Here is a 19,125-nt window from a genome sequence, read left to right on the forward strand (position 1 = left end):
CTTCCTTTCCCCCCATTCCCTGCTGGACTGTGCCCTGCCCCACGTTAAATGGTAGCTGGTAAGCTATAATCGGTTATCACTGGGCTTCCCGGTTAAGCAATTAATCGTTTAAATACAATTAATCGTTTAACCATTCAAATCCCTAATCTCTACCTCATCAGAGGATTAAAAAGGCATCTTCCCTTCTCACATGGCCCTGAATGTTATCCATTATTCAAGGTCTGTTATATACTTTTTCACCTGATTCACAGTCTGCTCCACCTTTCTGTTTTGATTCAGTCTTCCAAGTCAAGTTGTTAAAGCTCATAATTTTAGGCCTAAAGATCCCATTTCCCACTGATGACTATTAAGGTTTGTATACGATTCTCTTCTTTTCCTGGCAGCCTGGCATGGGGGATTTCTCTAGACTCCAATGGCATCCTTCTTTGCTCATCCAAAGGCTGGAGTCAAAAATAGAGGATCAAAGGACGTCCCAGGGTCTGAAAAGTATGAATCACCACCCTGCTCCAAAATTACATACGCTCTCTTTTTCTGAGGAAAAAGGAAAACTCCCAGCCTCCTCAAGGTGAACAGGTCTGTCTTACGTGAGCTGAGGAGCGAACTGTTGACATCTTGTGCCCTTTCATATGCACTTGTGCAGTTCAGATACCACCCAGGAGGAGGTGTGGTTTGCATGCACATTCGCCTGTTCATTATGATATGAAAGTTCCAATATAGGAGACTGACAAAATTGGATATATGCAATAAAAAAATAGCTTTAAAGAAAAGAAATGCCTTCTCTATACTCAGCAACATGATTAGAGTTTGTCTTATGAACACCAAGGTATATCTGCTAGGGTATATATAGTTACTAGCTAAAGTACGTGTTCTTCACCCGGGTTGTTATTTTTGTAATTGTAGAGTTTTTTTTTTTATTTTCCAAGATCTTAGTACAATATATTTAGGTCAAAAATATTGTTCATTTTTCAAGAACATAGTACAACATATTTAACATTTAATATTCAACATGGAGTGAAAAGAAAAGTCAAGTGTCAAGATAATAATGACAACTGAGCTGAAAAAAAGGCAAGCGTCAATATAATAATGACAATTGAACTGAATTCACAGTCACTGGAAGCCCCAAAAAGAGTCAAGTGAAAAATAACCCACCTGTAAATTTTTTGGGGTGGTATTCAGTGATTTTGGAAGGTTTGGAGTAGAAACACTTTTCTGCTGGTTTTGAATGAAATACTTTGGTTAGTGCTTTCAAAATATATTTTAAGGGTTTTCATAACCTCCAAATGTTGGTGGTAGTGAAGTCAATGGGAGTTTTAATAGTGCCATCCCTGGGGAAAGTTAGGGCAATACTGAGCATTTTGGAAGCAGAAACCCGTGGGTGTCAGGATGAAATGAAGGACACAGAATGAACTGAGGATTGTGGCTGTGTGCATCGATATGCACATGTGCTTTCTCATAGAGCTGAGCCTTGTTCCTTAAATGATTTCAAAATATGCCCTGAGCTGAGGCTGAGAAGTGAGGAAGGCCAGCTGTCAATGGGAAGATATAATGACTTCCCAGATGTGTGGACAGATTTACCCCATGTTTGCCAGGCTATGAATTAAAACGTATAAAGTTTGTACAAGTCCAAAATAAATCAGCAGATGCAGATCCTCTTTTTTTTAATACATAACCCTAACATGGGATGGCCCTAAGTTTTGCAGAGGGCACTTGCCTTTATTAATTAAACTCAAATATTAGCACTGACAGGCTCTAACTTGAGTTAAAACTGTAGCCCCTTCCTCTATCGTTAAGGAAGTAAATCCAGGCCCACAGGCCCAGCCGAAGTGCTTGGAAGGTACAGCAGGGCAGGAAAGAGATTTCCATCCCACAAGACATTCTGAGCTTTCAAATACTTGACCACTCCTGAATCAGGATGAAGTCAAAAGATCAAATACTGCCACAAAGCAACAATCTGAGAAATGCATTGGATTGATTCAACTAAAAAAAAAAAGTTTGTTTCTGTTTAAAACTAGTTTAGCTCCCTTACTAAACTTTCTAGAAGGGGAAAGCTGTTTCCAACCATAAAAGTCAAACCTTTTTTTTTAAAAAAAAACTTTATTTTTGATGGGAAGGGTGGTTGAAAGTGACCCTTCCTCGTGAATGTCTTCCATTTTAACGACTTTTCATTTTCCAGTGGAGTGAGGGGACTATTTCATTGGAAAAGTCATGACCTGCCTCAGTTGGGAAGTCTAATTGCAGTATTTCAGGCAGGCCTTCAGGGTTTGGGGAAGGGAGGTGTGCCTTATCAGGAGCCTGAATATTTCTTCCCCCTAGCCTCACCCCTGGCCAGCACTATTCACCAATGACATCGAGCAAAGAGAACGCCCAGCAAATGCAACCGGTTGCAGCTGTCATCTAGTGTCACTTCTCTTTATCCTTCAAAATAAGGGCAATTGGTTTTGAGCAGTGAAAATACTGGTGATTTAGAAACAATTATTATGAGGTAATGCCTGGAAACAAAGGAACAGGGGTGAGATCCTCCTTAAATTAGTTGTTGAAGTGAATGGCTTCGCTGACTGCACCAGGCTTGGTGGATGATGCTACAGCAAAGGGATGCCACTGACCTTGTAAAATGGCCAGGTGAGGAATAGGACATGGCAAGAACCCCCCACAAAATGAAGGGGGCTGTTGCTTTAAGTGGAAGGCAGAAGGCATGCACCCACGTCCACTTGAGGACGGCATTTGCACAGACGTCTCAGTTTGAAGGGACCCAGATCTTGGCTTTTGTTTTCTACATGCAGATGTTCATCTGTATCCCACCTGATACGAATATTTCTCGTCTGTTTTCTTGGCTCCAATCTCTTTATCTCGGCTCTGTGTCCTTCCTTTAGGCCAGAGGCCAAAGTCACAGATGTGCAAGAAGGGAGAGAAGAAGTGGGGCACGGAGAAGCTTGCGCTCAAATTTATCAACAAGTGCTTGATGTCCCCACGGCGCTGTTTATTTCCCTAAAATCCCACCTGTGTCACTGGACATTTTGCAGCCAAACTGAGTTGGGAAGAAAGCCAAGTTGCTAAGCAGGATGATGCAAGGCATTTGCACCTTGGATGAGCCACCCTAAGGAGTGGAGCATATGATAGGCTGCTTCTCAACGCAGTTGTTTCCTTCCATGTTGCTGATCTGTGATGGCAGGTCTTTGTCGTTCACCTGGAAGATCTGAGGCATCATATGAAGTGCATAGTAACCGATGATGCTAAAGAAGCAATGACCAAATGTATTCGATGGACCTCTCTTCTCATATGTACTTCATGCATATTCAAGTATCAAACAAATGATGAACATGCTAATCCTATGGGTTTATAACAATGCATGCACAAAAGAGGAGGTTGCGTTAAGGTCACACTAAGCTACAGAAATCTTAGAAATGATGACTGTAAAAATGAATATCTGTGAAAAATTGACTAAAAAGCAAAAACTGCTACAAAAGTGAAAAGTATTATTAATATACTGTATATACTAATATAATAGAATACAAAAATTATATATATACTAATATATTAATATACTAATACACTGTCTGTATTCTAATATATTTTCACTTTTTAGCACTTTTTGCTTTTTAGTCAATTTTTCACAGATATTAATTTTTATAGTCATCATTTTTAAGATTTTTTTTGTTTCCAAGTTGCAGCTGGGAGAAATCAATGTTTCCTTTTTTCTGCCAATCTGAAAAATAATATTTTGTTCCCATTATTCCAAGACTATTTTTCGATTCTCAGCTGATTTTTCCCCCCAACTTCTTGGTTTTCTGACAAACCCAGTTCCATGGAGGAAAAGACAGAGACTTATCCTCCCTAAGTCTGAACAAATGGATAAAACACCCTGAGACTCTCACTCATGGCTCTACTCCATGCCTGCCTCAGTGATTCTTGGCAAATCACTTCCTTCTCTACAACCCATTGTATAATAAAAAATAATGCTTTTATTTCCTGGGAAGCACTTCGAGATCGACAGACAAAACATGTCATGGAAGAACTAGATTTTGTTATTATAAATTAACATTGTCAAACCTCAAAGAATCAAAACTCTTGCAGTTGTTCCTGGAGGAGAAAGACAAAAAAAAGCAAAGCAAAAAACACCCCCCCCCAAAACCTTGTTGTGTTCAACTACTTTACCGAAGGGGGTGAGGGACGAGGGAGGGGACACAAAACATTTGGTACCAATCAATAAGCCCCCTACATTTGCTGTTTCAATTCCTGTGCAGATGTGCAGTGTTGTTATTCTAATAATTTCCTGTGGTGCCCCCTTTTTCGGTAAACCTCTACGCCAATTAAAATGTGATCCATCACCGAATGCTTCTGAAGCAAAGAGGAACGTCCAGCTTTCTGATACAGCCATGCAAAATCCCGGTCAGTCTAAAGAAACAAGCAAACAAAAAAAGCAGCAGCATTCACTTTGACTGAAAAAGGAGAGAGAGTGAGTGTGGCGGAAAATGTTCTTTTGTGTAGTCTCGTGATAGAAACCGAGTGGGGGTTTCTAGACTATATCCACAGACTTCCGCTCAGTAAAAGGTTGATTAATAAATGCATCCAGCTTCTTGCATTGAAATGACAATGTCTGGATATTTGGCTCTAGGGGGACAGTGTCAGGGGTTGGATGGCTCAAGCAGATGCTTCCATGCTTTGGCAAACAGCTAAATCCAGCTTCTAGGCAGCCGAAAGGGAATGCCTGCCTGCCTTTGTTTGAGTGGAGGAGAGCCAGGGTTTTTAATTGTGCAGAGACACACAATCGTGCTGCCGGTGGAAACGCCAGGCCTTACAGTAAATAAAAGGTGGGCAACTCAGCCGGGGTGTGAAATTTGCAATCTCGTTAAAGGCAGGAGGCTGATTTGTTCCCCCTCCCCGTCTTGGAGGATATGATCTCCTCTGTAATGCAAATCAGCATCACGCAGGGGGCTGGAGCGCTTCTGTTTGTATGCAGCACACGGCTTTGCCACCGAAGACACTGTGCCTTTCTGGTTTGCATTTCAAGACAACATCTCTGCATCGCTGCAGTTAACATTCAGTGGGGAATATTTTGTAGGAGCCTAATCCTCCGTGGCCTGAAGCATCTCCAGGGATGTACCGAGCGCTCATGTCCCTGTGAGCAGCTTCAGCACCTGACTGCTGAATGCTCAGCAGACATGAGTGCCACCAAGAGCTGGATGGGCATTTTAATGATGATTTTTATCTTCTTTGCCAGAACAGAACAAATGAGTTTAGATGAACCTGCAGCTCTGCAATAGATATTGCATAAACTGGTCTGACCCGAATCAGTTAAGTCTGATACTACATTCAGCCAGGTTTATCTTGAACCAGTTTCAGCCATTTGGAAACTGGTTTATGTGCACTGAATGTTTGTTCTGTTACAGGTTTAAACCAGTTTCTGATCACTTAAACTCATTTATGTGTAACATCTGTCCTTAGCCTTGCTGGGAAGATGGTGAGCGCAGGCCCCAGATCAGTGACTAACCCAGGACACAGACTTTAATTTGGTTGTCCCACGGTCCAGGCCCTAAGCATTAGGCTGTTCTGGCACCGAGCTTCCAGTGTGGATCCCTGTGCTAGATGTTCAGAGTAAAACAATCAGAGGGAATATAGTACGGTGACATCTTGGAGTGGGTGTGACTGCTCACAGCTGCACAAATAATCCAGAGGAGAAGATGGACTTAATTTGGCAATGTTTGGAGAATGGGGAGTAACAGGCTCCTGAAACAAGCTCAAGGCAAAAGAAAGAGAGGTCAACACATCACAGCACAATAATGACTAGAGCCACAACTTCACAGAGCTGCAACTTGAAGAAATTAAGGGGAGCTGGCCTTGGCCATAGGATTGCTTGGCAACTTCTGACCTTTGCCATATGGACCAGATGGGGCAAGAAGTGGATTGGATTAAATGGTATGAGAAGTTGGGCATCCAAAATTGGAAGCAAAGGACTCAAACAACTGAAACGAATGCAAACCACCAAGTCATGTCTAGGGCAAAAAAAATCTCAGCAATGTTTCTGGAGCACAGCAGATAGCAGGGAAAGAGGTTTCTGCTGGAACATCCCAGAACTGCAGGGAATGGAAAGTGGGGGAAATAATTGTTTCACTGCAACATTGAGAAAAGATATTTTTAGCCAGTTTACCCCTAAGGGTTACATGCTGCAGCCTACATAAAGTCCCACGAGGCACCCCGTTGGCTATATACATGATGCTGCAGACTTTTCTGCCAGTTACACAGTTACACATTTTTGAATCCCCATTTCAAAACACTGCTGTCAATAATGCTCTCGTTCCCATGCAGTGTGCTCTGCGAAGGGATTGCTCCGTAGGACATTTTAGGTGGGAATGGCACTGTAGGCCTGTTTTTGCAATCAGTGCAGAGTCCTGGCTCAGATCCGTCCTGAGGACTGTAGCTGATTTCCACAGCTGCCAAAAAGAAGGGAATAATTTTCAGCCCAGTGCTGTAGCAAGCAGATGGACAACTTTTATGTGGTCCAGTATATCAAACCGGAGGCAGAGCAGGGCAGCAGATTCTATAATAGTCAAATTGTAAAGCTGTTAAGATACAAGAAAAGCTGAGAAAGAGGGGTGGAAGAAAAGTCCACAGAGCCTGGAGGAACTAGGAGAACATCTGATGGGGCAGAGACCATTCAAGAGAGAGGAGTTAAAGCCTAAAGAAATCATCAGCCATGGTGGGGATGTGGATTGGTCACTGGAGCTGGAGGGAGGGAAGATGGTCCAAGTGAGATAAAGCACTAAATCGTTTGGACAGCAGGAGCAGATCGAGGAACGTATGGAAAATAGATGGCAACCCTTGTCTGGGCTGGTAAAATTTTAGTCCCGTTTCCTTCTATCTTTAGGTCAATGAGCGTGTGTAGACAAAACGGGGGCCCTGGATTGAAGCAGCAGGTTTCTTTCTAACTCTAGGTCATTTGATCTGAGTAGGCGGGTGTCATAAGAGTGGTATGTAACGGCACGTGATGGGAAAATGAGCCCTTTGTGTAATTCCTAATTTTCCTAGCAAAACAGTGGCTGCAAGCGGCCTATAAGGGACAGTTAAATGTGGGTATCGGAAACACTTCTTGCTGCCATTTTACTATCAGATCGCACCCTAAAAACACCAAGGATTGCACCCTTGGCAGGTAACGGGCTGATGCAATTGTACACTGAAGCCCTTTTACACCTTCCTGTGAACATAAATGATCCTTTGCAATGGGAATACATTGCAGATTAGTACCATCTCCTCGTCTCCCTCGGCCTGCTGCAGCCTGCGTGCTCTGCTCCCCATTCGGAATAAAGAGGGCCATAAATCTGCAAATGCTTTGGTTTTATCAGAGAGAGTCCAAAGCGGGGGGGACTGGGGCAGGGGTGGTTACCACAGCAGTTGTGCTCGACGTCCTGCGGGCCTTCAGCTGAGGCAGTTGATTTATTTATTTATTTACTTACTTGCTCCTTTCCCCTCGCTTCCAACCCTATTTTTAAGGCAAGACCTTGTGCCAAGTCTATTTACAGAGTTCACCTTGAGGGTCGTGGGAATTCCAGCTCACATGCAGCTGACAGTTTTACGCTCCCTCCTTTCTTTCATGGAGACCTTCTTCTCCCTTATCTTCAGTGCAACATCTTCTGTCCTTTTTTTTCCCCCCACCAGGGAGGGCAGGTCAAGGTAGGAAGGAAGTGGAAGATGCACGTAAGGGCTAAATCCTGAAAAGGTAGCAAAAAGTATATGAAAGAGCAAAGCACCACCACTTATCATTTATAAATCAAACCACCTATTGGGTATGACTATACAGTGCAAGGTAACGCAGCCATGTCCAAGCGACATCTGGACCTGCTAGATGTAGAAACAGGGGCAGCATACTCATGTTGGTGCAGCGCTCGTGTAAGGTGAGAAATCCACTTGCTAACTAGCCCTTCTAGCTCCAGTGTCTCTGGCAAGCACTGCCTTGAGCTTTATAGACTCAAATCAGTCTTCAGCAAACTCAATATTGTGCTCACACACTATTTCAGGATATCAGCACTGCATGCATGCCCCTTGTGACGATGCAGACTTGGAGCTATATGACTGGTCTTCCTAGCAATTTGCAGACTACACTGTGTCCTGAAGGCAGGTAGCTAGATGCACTTGGCCACAATGAGCCAGAGATCAACACAAACTAAGCCCCTGTCTGACGACCAACTAACGTTGTGGAGGTTTTCTAGTGACCAGCCATAGAAATGAATGGAAACGATAAAGACGTTAACATTTTTTCAATCTTTGCTCTCATTTGCCTCTATCAACGTGTACTTCTGGTGCTAGTGGTGCAGCTGGTATAAAACTGCAGCTCTGATGAGCTTAGTGGAGATAAGACAATTTATGCCATTTGGAGATCTGGCACTTTCAGAGTCATCATTGGCTGTTTTGGGGGGTGAAGGGCCTTTTTGAGTTTCCATTCAGTGGTCGTAATCAGGAATGACCAGTAAAAATCAAAGGATTTACAAAAGTAGAACGTGAGTGTGAATCCCATGCTCTCTCTGCAACTGTTAGGGTGTGGGCTTCATTTTCGTGTTTAATACACAACCCCGAGCCTAGTGATACGGTGAATTTATAAACCTAAATGGTATCCCTTAGTCAGCTTCGCTTGGGTGTTTTCATTTCTTATCCTATTCGTTCAAGGCTGGGAGGTAGATTTAAGAAGCTTTGGCTGCCGTGATGTGTCATCATCTACTATGAAAAAGCAGGATCCAGTTCATCTGCTACTGATTTGCATTTTGGATAGCAGGGAACATTTAGTGGGAGATTAGTTCACTCCAGGTCACCACCTCATCCCCACTTCCAAACAAAAAACATTTGATGAATGAGGAGACACTGCCTTTTTTCTGGCTTTATCCTTCTTTTATTTTATTTTATTTTATTTTATTTTTTTGCTTCCCTTGTTGCTGCCACCAACAATATATTCTACAGCTCGTCATTTTTCCTTCTTTTTCACAGTTTTCAAATCTGGGCAGCAAATTATAACAGTATTAGACTGAAACGCCTCTCCAAATTACTGGAAGAGGATCCTACTGACTCACGAAAGCAAGTGGCTCATTGTCTTACCAAGCAGACGTGGTGCTATGGGGAGGGAGGGAGGAGGGGTGCACAGGGAAGAGGCTTTGCTATGCGACTTCTTTCACTAATTTCTTCTTTAATGAATCAAGCCCCTGAAAAGGGAATGTACCCTTAGTTATAAAACATTTTTTAAAGCTGCGTGGGAAAGACAGCTGCTCACAAATGGTGTTAAACAAGGATATTGGGATTGAGATTTAAACCTGGGTCTTCCATAGCCCAAGCCAAAGCCCAATGGGTCTTCCATAGCCCAAGCATGCAGCAGCTCTTCCCAAAGATCAAAATCGCAGGCACTGGACACGTTAACACCACCCTGTCTCTGCAAACACTTTTTAAAGGTTTTGTTGGACAGGGGGGAGTTTCCAGTGTGAAATGAAAACAAATTTTAAAACCTGCCACCGGACAGAAGACCTGCTGTCCTCCAGTTGGTTTGGCCTCTACTAGCACAGAAATCTGCCTGTTCACTTGAAGAAATTAAAAAAAAAAAAGAGAAAAGTAAACACAACCCCATTTTTATAGCATGTTAATGTTCTGCCTTCGATAAGGAAAGACAAATGATGAGTCTGGTCAGAACTTTAAAAACACACATGTAGCTTCAATTGATATATATGTATATATGCAGATCTATCCACCCATAATATATTCCATATGGAAACAACATACTGGATTCTCCCATGTATCATTAGGAGATAGTTTGTGCAGATGGCAAATTCAAAACACACTATGTCATGGTGCATGAACACAGAGGTGCTGTCACAGTGCTTGGAAAAACAGCAGGATCGACTGTATAAGAATATTTTTTTTCTTCTATTATCCTTCTGCATAAAGATTTCTCCCTCCCTTATGAGGGTGCATTCGGTGCTCTTCTGCACTTCATCGTACATGCTACTCCTTTCTCGGAGCAGATTACCAGGTTATGTTCCAATCCTTTGCAAATTGGGAAGCTGAGGCACAGAGGAAAAGTCACTTGGCAATGACAAATGCATGCCATTTGCAAAGCTAGAAATGAGAACTGGTGTCATGAAAAAAGACAATTGTTTGGCTCGCACGAACTGGCTTCTACTTTCCCCCACCCCAAAGGATGGTGTCCCGCAGTGATCACTCCCACAAGAATTAGGAGAGAGGAGGTGCTGGAGGGCTATAGATTTGGCTAATTTAGCCTCACATTTATGGCATGAAATGTAACTAATCCAAGAAAAGGCCTTTCAGAGGATCTGTTTACTGAGCTCAGGCGCAATGTGGGGTCAAACTGTAAATTGTTCAGCAGGGTTTGTTTGGCATAACCTTGATGGATCAGCAGTTTCTGACATCTTGTGCAGGGCCCATATTTGCTCAGATGGTTCTGAGCAAGTAAAGAGGCATTTTACCCGTGCAGAGGGGAAGGTTTGCGAGGGGTCCGGTCGCTCGGACGGGTCCGTCCTTCGAGCGGGGAGCTCAGGCGTGTATGGGCCGCCTACCCCAGGAACACCAAGTGAACCTGAAAGCCTCCCAACATCTGGCTCCAGCTTGCTTTTGTTTGCTTTAGGCTTTCCACACAGACGACCACCCTGGCTGAGAGAACAGGGATGAACAGGGCTTCTTCACGCATGGCCGACGAGATGTGCTGAGTTTGTGTACCGGCGGTGTCTTTGGGGACGGGGAGGGAGACTCTGTGTTTGGACCTTCTGCTTGGGTTTCGCTCACGTTACCTCTTTGAATTGCATTGCCGCAGCAGCAAGTGAGCATTTCTTATTGTATCACATGCCACCGGTGTCTATGAGTGCCTACCTCCCCTGGCCACAGCCATGTTCTTCCGATCAGGGACATCCCTCTCTTTGTGCTAGGCATGGTCCTCAAAAGATAGCAGCTGGCACAAGGAGTCCTGTAGTCTATCTAACCTTATCAAAACCCATTGGTCATGAACTGAACCTAGGGCATTTGCCAACACAGCCTAACTCTTGTCATGTTTCGACTAGGCCAGACCATGACGGAAGGACAGATTTTCCTCGTGGAAGTCTCAGGACCTGTGTATCTGATTCTGACCAAAATTGGGAAATACAAAAATACACAGAAATGAGGAGGAAGAAATAGCGTGTGTGAGTTTGAGTGTGTGAGAGAAAGAAATCAAACACTAGGCATAGTAAAATTAAACAGTCACTGGTTTGGGTTTGGGATTTTGGGGTCCATTTGGGATGCGATTGATAGTGTGTCCCTAGGCCCAGATGTCCAGTTATATATGACATTCCCCTGATGAGTCCACAACAAAAATAGACCTGGTCTTTCTGCTTTACATCATTACTTGTGTCAGAGGATCAAAAGTAAATGAACAACATGAAGAAGAGGATCCTGTTTCCTTGACTCGCATAAAACTTCCCATTCTCTTATTGGTGGGCGTCTACATTGCCGACCACTGTTTTAGCTACGTTCTAGAAAGAAGAAATTGGTCTGAACCCAGGGTTGAATCAGGACCTTTAAAACTCCAGTGCCACACTATCCATCTTAACTGTGTGGTAAAAAAGGCTAACAGCCAGATGAGCTTTCACCTAGGCTGACTGAAGTATGATGTACACAGCAGGGAGTCGCAAGCTACGTGCCGATGATTTTGTAGGAAGCCACATATTTATCTTACAGTACGTCAGCCAGATAGGCTGTCACGAGAGGGAAACTCTGAGGACGTTCCTGAAGTTGTGTGTGGCTGTAACAGCATATCTGAAAGACAGTCAGTGGGTTTAGGGGTGTAGGTTGTAGCTGTGTTGGTCTAAGGACATAGGCAGACAAGGTTCTTTGGGTAAATCTGGTATCTTTTGTTAGACCAACTCAAATAGTAGGAAAAAATTCTTCTTTGCAAACTTTTGAGCACGAACGCCCTTCATCAGACTGATACATGGGTTTAGCAGTGCACTTGACTCTTGTTTGTTGTAGGTTTGGCCAACACCTCCTATGGATCTACTTGGCCATCACATTTGCAAGTGATATTCCAATTCACGGGTGTACCACAAGGATCCCACTTTTCTTTCTTGAAGTGAAGGATCATTAAATCCCATTGGGCTTTGGTCTTCTTTGACATGGTCTTAAATCTGTTATACCACCTGATGACTTTGTGTTCACTCTTGCGCTTGGATTGACACTTCAGCTACTAATGAGAACTCTGCAACAAGAAGAGAGTCCTCAACTGCCCCAAAACAACTTCCTGGGTCTTTAAGAAGAAAGTAGAAAAAAGAACCACATTTGTAAGGAAGATGCCTTGCAATAGCTGGAAACAGTCCCGTGCAAACAATGTTCCTAGAGCCAAATGGTTATTGTTTTCCACTTTCCAGTCCATTTCAGATGGAGAGCTAAATTCCCTGAGCAGTGAAGGGAATTATATACATATATCATCATCCCTGTTATTAGAGCTCCCTCTTGTGGATTCACAAAAAAATCCTCTTTTAAGTCTAGTGTGTATTTGGTGTTTATTATTCAAATATTTCACTCTTGTCATTGATCTTGAAATTTCTGAGTCAGTGTCCAAAATCTATAGACAGTCTCATTTTTAAATCTAATATGCCTGATAGTGTTCATATGCTTTTCTCTATTTTGTTCGGATACATTTTGGCTGCTTTTCTTGTTTGAGGGGGGGAGTGGGAGGTGGGAAGAGATACTCAATCACAGTGTTCCCTTCCAGGAAAAAATAAAAACAATATTTATTCAAAATGTAGAGAATAAAAGCGAAGCAAAAATAATTTTCCTGGGGTTTCTGCATCAGGATCTGGCTTAGGAAGGTTGTTAAATAATGGTGTGAAGTTGCACTGAGTCATATTAGTTTGAAGATCATTTTGTTGGTAGCTAAGAGGACCTACACGAGTATTAGCATGTGACCTACCAAGTTCCCTTCACATCAAATGGCCTCTCTAAACAGGACAGGTTTAAGGATGCAAAGTAACAATGGAGAGAACAAGCTCCGCTAGAGAAAGAAGTTGTGCGATTGCTTGGAAAAGAGACCTGGCAGACTGAGAGGTTTGTTTCAAGCAGGCTCTTTTCTTTTTGTGGGTGCTTGTGATAGCTTTTTAAATAAAAGCCAACTTGTTTTCAGATGGGAGGGCCCGGTGAGTCTTTCAAGTCTTCAGCATCTATGATGTGGATTTGAGTGCTGAAAAAGAGATCGAAGATGTCTTTGGCCATCTTTTGCTCAACTGAAGGTGAACAGAGACAAATATCCAGGATGAAATTGGGAAGGATCACACCAACTTTTTAGAGCTGGACAGGGAATGTTTATGGTGAAGTAGCATTGTGCACCCAAGTATCAGCAGGGAGGGGGGACTTACCTGTGCAACCTGCTGGCAACGTTGGAAGGAAACATCATCTCCCTACCCCACCATTGAGGAAGGAACCCAGCCATTTTTAAACCTGGTGCCCGTATATGTAGGCAAATTTATTTTCACAGGAATGGGGGTTAAAACACTCTAAAATTTCACTAGAGGTTTCTACTCTACCTCTAGTATCATCTCTCCCACACAGATCCTTGTTCTCCAATTAAATGTAGCAGCCCTCTCTTCTGTTTAGCAAGCATGGATCTTCCAATCTGAAAAGTGAAATATCCCCATGCAACTTAAATGGGTAATAATACACAGCGAATGCTGACTCAAGCTCTCTATTATGATCCATGAAGTAACTCAGAACCTCAAGAAAATGCCTTCTAGAAATTTAGGAACAGTGAACCCTGAATAAAAACAGGGATTTATGGAAAATAAGCTGAAAATAATAAAAAGGAATGGGATGTGAGAGCCTTTCCTTGGTCTATGCTCCATCGCTGTGATGCTCCGCACTGCCAACCTTCTGGGCTAGGGTGGAAGAGTTGTTATGGGGTCTTGCCATAGCCTTAGCCGTAACAACTACCCCTGGTTTGACCCAGTAGAAATAGGCACTTGCTAAATTAAGCTGGGAAGTCAGGGACTATCCAGTATTACAGCCTTGTGTGCTACTGGATAAAGAAAGAGACGTGCAAGACCAAGACCATCGTGATGGGCTCTCTAGTTGGAGTAGATGATTGACTTTTTGATAGGATTCAGCTGAACTGACTTTTATTTAACTGTGTAGGGCTTTTGTCGGAGGGAAATTCCCAGCCCAAGGAGATGGCGATTGCAAGCTTCTCGGGTTGTTTCCATCAAACCGCCCATGTGGGTGGGCATGGTATAGTAGCTTCCTCTATTATAACTCCCTGATAATCTATTATTCTATTTAATATTTTGTTTATCCCTTCTGGTTGACGAGGACTCACCAGACAGTTGCACCCATTCCCATTACCCTGAGGGTTATTTGCAAATGAACTGAAACTCTTCCTCCCAGCACACCTGGCAGCCCCAGGCAAACTTTTAATATCAAGTCCCCTTCACCAGAGATAACAGTAATAATTTTTTAATTACCATTTTTGGGTCCCCTTTCTGTCCAGGCCCTGGCTGGCCGCCTGGTTCACCCATGCCTGCATCTAGCCCTGCTTCTTCCTATAGAAGAAGAATGCAATGGAGATCGAGGCTCCATGTCTAACTATGGGCATGTGTAGACAAAACGGGGGCCCTAAATTGAAGTGGTGGGTTTTAAAAAAAACCACTTCAATTTAGGGCTGATTAAACCCCCATGTAGTGCACACACCTTATAGGACATTAACCCCAGCGAGCTTAGGTGAATCATACGGATAAATTATTTGCATTCTCCTCTTATTGTCTTCTCCTGCCAGAGGCAGAATAACAGATTGATATGATCACCCACTGCAAATCTCACCGAAACCACAAAGGACTTGAAACTTCCCCAGATGAGAAGTGGAGTTTGTAGTTCCTCATAAATGTCACAGCGACTGGCTTAACTTTTCCAAAGTGATTTTTCACACTTCGGGTTTTGCCTGCTAGCCTGGGAACGCCCTGCAGGGATTTAACCCGGGGATGCAGGAAGGGGATGAAGGTCCTGAGTCCTATTTCAAAATCAGTTTTTTAAGCCATCTCAACTTGTCACCCTGCAAAAAATCACTTGTTCCTGTTCAAAACATGGGGGGATGTAGAAATATTTCATTTTGCCACACGATGGCAGCATGCTCTTGTGGCTTGCTTTCAAAATGAAAAGCATTAGCCCACATTTTTCCCCTCAGGTGGCGGCTGTCTCTGCTTTTGCAGGACAAGGCACATAGCGAGGAGGTGTTCCTGTCTGGAAAGGGACTCTGAAAAATAGCACACCCACAATCTCTCTCTACGTCCACTCCAATGCACTCAGGACTGGAAATCCAGCTAGTTTCATTCCTTGTTTTGGGTTTTTCTTGTTACCGGTCACCTACACCTGCGTAACCTATTGCCCCTGTTAAATTAAATCTACTTGTGCAATTCCTCAGCCTTATTAGTAACTCTTCAGATAGATCTGTGTAGATTACTACCATCCACAGTGCTATTTTCCTTGACCCAGAGTTACAATGGACTTGGGCTTTTTATGGCTGATATAAAAAGGAGCTGGTCTTTAGAAACCAGGTCTTCCCTTGGCCATATAAACACCTAAATTACTGGTTTATTCTTGCCCCCTCTTGCTGATGAATAAATCTTGATGCAGCCTCAATGGGATGCATAGGGACTATACCCTTCCCAGTGCTCCCAGTACACACACATGCCTCCACCGGGGGGAAGGTGCAGGTATAAAACCTTCTTCCTGATGTGTGTGCAAAACCTAGCTCTCTTGCATACAAGGTGAGAGATGCCTGAGCTATTGCACAAAGGGGAGGATGCAGTCACAGCTCTGTTTTATAGGAAAGGCATGGCCTTGGCTCCATTTTGGCACAAGAGGAGAGTTCAGAGCTGGGAAGACAACTGTGGAGGTCACCTCTTGTTGAGGTGACTGGCTTTCCCCACTCAGGACTGTGGATTCAATTCTGTGAGTCAAAAGCAATCAGGACTCATGGGAGCTTTTATTAGACCAACTAGCTTTTTGCAAAAAAAAGAAATCTTTAATTGCAAGCTTTCAGGCACAAATACCCTTCATCGGGCATAGGAGAAAAGATTGTAAAAGTTCTCCTGGGTGGAAACGAAAGTTCATGTCTCATAGGCGAGCCTGTGAATCAGGCACCTAGATGTTGTGGTGCTGGTCTTTACAACTCTTACATACGCCTTTGCCAATCCAGCTCTTGAATATAGTGTTCAGAGTTGGTGCTTACTCTTGAATGATTCCTTCCTTTCACCTTGCTGTCTAATTCATAATTGAAAAGTTTTATAAAATTGCAAAGCGATTGTTGCTAGCCCAGACCCCTTCCACAAGCCCCGAATGAGGTCTCATTTTCAGCCAAAGCACCTCATTATAGTTCAGGGGTGTAAGGTTGTAGCCACGTTGCTCTAAGGACATAGGCAGACAAGGCTCTTGGGTAAATGATATATATTTTATTAGAGCAACTATTTGAGTTGGTCTAATAAAAATATCACATTTACCCGAAGTACCTTGTTCAGTATTTTTAAATGGTTACTCACCATTCCTTAATTTATTTTATGTTAAAGCATATGGCATTAATGCCCTGTTCTCCTTTAGCTCTGGAAATAAGAACCAGTGACTGAAGTGCAGCAGATCAGAATAGTTTTACAGCTGCCAGGAAGAGCTAAGGCTTAGGTCCTCAGAAGCCAGCAGGCTTTGCAACACCCAAAGCTAATGACCAAAAAAAGAAAAGGACCTTTCTACTGTTTCGCACACAGCCCTACTGGCTCAGGCACTTGGCCAAGGTAAGTCAAAGCTTTATGCTTTCCCACAGGGGGTTTGAACCTGTATTACCTGCTTTTGAATCAAGGGGAAGTCTAACTAACTAGCTTGGTACCACCCAGTCAGCTCTAGCCCTCCCTCTGGGCAATGAAGAGAGAAAAAATGTGTGACACCAGGAGACAAACCTGGCAGAGGGAGTGTGGTTTGCTGAGATGGACACTGAACCAGGTGCACGGCTTGGGTCCCTGCTTCCGGGAGGCTGAAAATGACCCTAATGCCCCATATCTATTTAATCCAGTGACTCTTGTAGTCAAGAGGCAGTGGTCCAGCTTCAAGAAGAGGGATGGAGAAGCTGCTGCCCAATGTCTAGGCCTGCAGGAAAGTGGGGGGCAAAGGTTCAAGCCCCTTCTCTAGGAGAGGTGGGGGCAAAGCTTCTCCCCTTATGTGTGCATGCCAGGACCAAAGCCAAAAGGCAGGGAGGTTGTTTGCCTCCATTTCCAATTCGGCAGGTTCAAATGCACGTTCTGCAGCAAGCGGGGGCAGCATCCAACCTGCGCTTCCACGTAAAAATCGCCATAATATAGCTACACAGCTGCTGAATAAACACAGGATGGTGAAGTACGATTTAGCCCTGCGTGTCTAAGTCTAAACACAAGCTTCTTCCTCTCTGGCATAGGCACTCTCTGCTCAAGATCCTCAGTTATGAGCAAAAGGTGTCACAATAGTTAATAGCCATGTAGCTAAGACACCCCTATGTGGTACCAGAACAGTGGTTTCCAATTCCTCTCTGGCCTGATTTACGTTATGTACGTGAGCCAACACTTCCAAGGAGTTTCTCCAACACCAGACTGCCTGTTGCTTTGGGATGGGTCTCTCCTTTAAGCTTTTTTTCCACCCCCCTCGTTCAACATCTGTGTTTACCGTCCTTCATCCAGGGCTCAACAGATGAGCAAATGAAAGTCAGGGCAGCAAATGGGATGGATGCAATTCTTTTCCGAGCCACTTATTTTGCCTCAGGGCCCACAGAAGATGTAGTGTGTACAATCCCACTTGGCCCAGAAGAACACATCTGATGCATAAAAAAAACAACAGGGCAAAGCAACAGTGTCATCCTTTTTATAAATGAGAAGTGCTAAATGTCAGTGCATATGAATATGGGGGCCAGTCTGTCTTGCATCAGTTATGTAAGCAACAGTGTGCTTCATGACTGCTGAGAAGAAGTTATTATTTAAGGAGAAGCAAGGCTGGGATTGCTGTGAAGCGGCAGCAGATTGGGTAAGGCGTCTTGCTGCAGAACTGAAGATGTGAGTGCAAGCCCTGCTCCAGGTGCTGCCAAAGGCAAGCTGAATTAACTGTAAATTGCTCTATGTTAATTTGGTATATGGTGTCAAAGGCATCTTGACATGATGCTAATGACATTACCCTCTTTCTGTGCTGTTTGCTAGAGGCAACAAGGTGCTTTTAACTGCACAAATCCAATAAGTTACTGTTAGGCTTTAGGCACACCCTTAATTATCCTATAAGCTAGCAAGGACTCCGAGATCCTACTCTTTCCTGCAGCCCCCATGAAAACAAAACGATGTCCCGCCTCTACACCACCGGGTAGGCCATCCACAATGCCCTTCGCCGAGGTCCGGTGCCCTTGTCAGCTGTCACCCAAGATAAATTGAGGCAGCTCTGGAGAAAGGTTACTTTGAAAATATGTCTTCTGGGCTGTTTCCAATGTACAGACTGATCACCTTTTGAAATAAGTTCCCTGGCAAGTGCTTCGCCAGTCTTCGAGGAGTTGAGTTACCTACAGCTTCAGTTGTTCCTCCAAGGACACTGCCAAGCTGAAATGGAGAAAGGCGACCTCAGCTACACGAGGGTTTCATGACGAGTGAGACAGGTGTTAGATGACAGGGAGGACATATTAATACCAACCATACATCCCAGAACAAGCCTCGTACATGCTGCAACCTGCTTGATTAAGGTTAATGAGTACCTGCCTGATGCAGATCAAGGATTTGCAACCCCCAAAATACCAAAGTTCTCCTTTACATCTCATAATAAGCCCTGGCTGGCTGCCATTCGCAAGAGATGTCAGTAGTTCAGTAAGTGAAGTAGACAGATATATACACCGACCAGTTACCTAATGGAAACTAACTAAGAAGAACCTGATCTCTGATTAATACACTCATTAGCTCACAAAAAAAAAAGAGGATTGTGAGCCAGATAGAGTGAAATTTTGTCCGAACACCATCTGTGCCTTTGTCTGACTTCTTCCTTTGTGGATAATCATTTGAGAAGTGCTGTTTAAACACGAGCCATCTACCGGGAAAGCCAATGGCTGTTAACTGTTTGGCCACTGATTTCAGTGGGAGC

At 43.6% G+C, this 19,125-nt stretch overlaps 1 long non-coding RNA gene across 1 annotated transcript; it reads left to right on the forward strand.

Annotated features, from left to right (window-relative positions):
* The first annotated feature begins 912 nt into the window (after positions 1 to 912).
* On the forward strand, positions 913 to 18,605 carry LOC109296084. The gene is made up of 3 exons (XR_002096888.1): positions 913 to 1,106; positions 8,107 to 8,110; positions 18,594 to 18,605. It is a non-coding gene; the product is annotated as an uncharacterized LOC109296084 (long non-coding RNA).
* The last annotated feature ends 520 nt before the right edge of the window (positions 18,606 to 19,125 follow it).

This window comes from Gavialis gangeticus, unplaced genomic scaffold, assembly GCF_001723915.1.
Source record: "Gavialis gangeticus isolate Ggan-Ray unplaced genomic scaffold, GavGan_comp1, whole genome shotgun sequence".
Taxonomy (NCBI): Eukaryota; Metazoa; Chordata; order Crocodylia; family Gavialidae; genus Gavialis; species Gavialis gangeticus.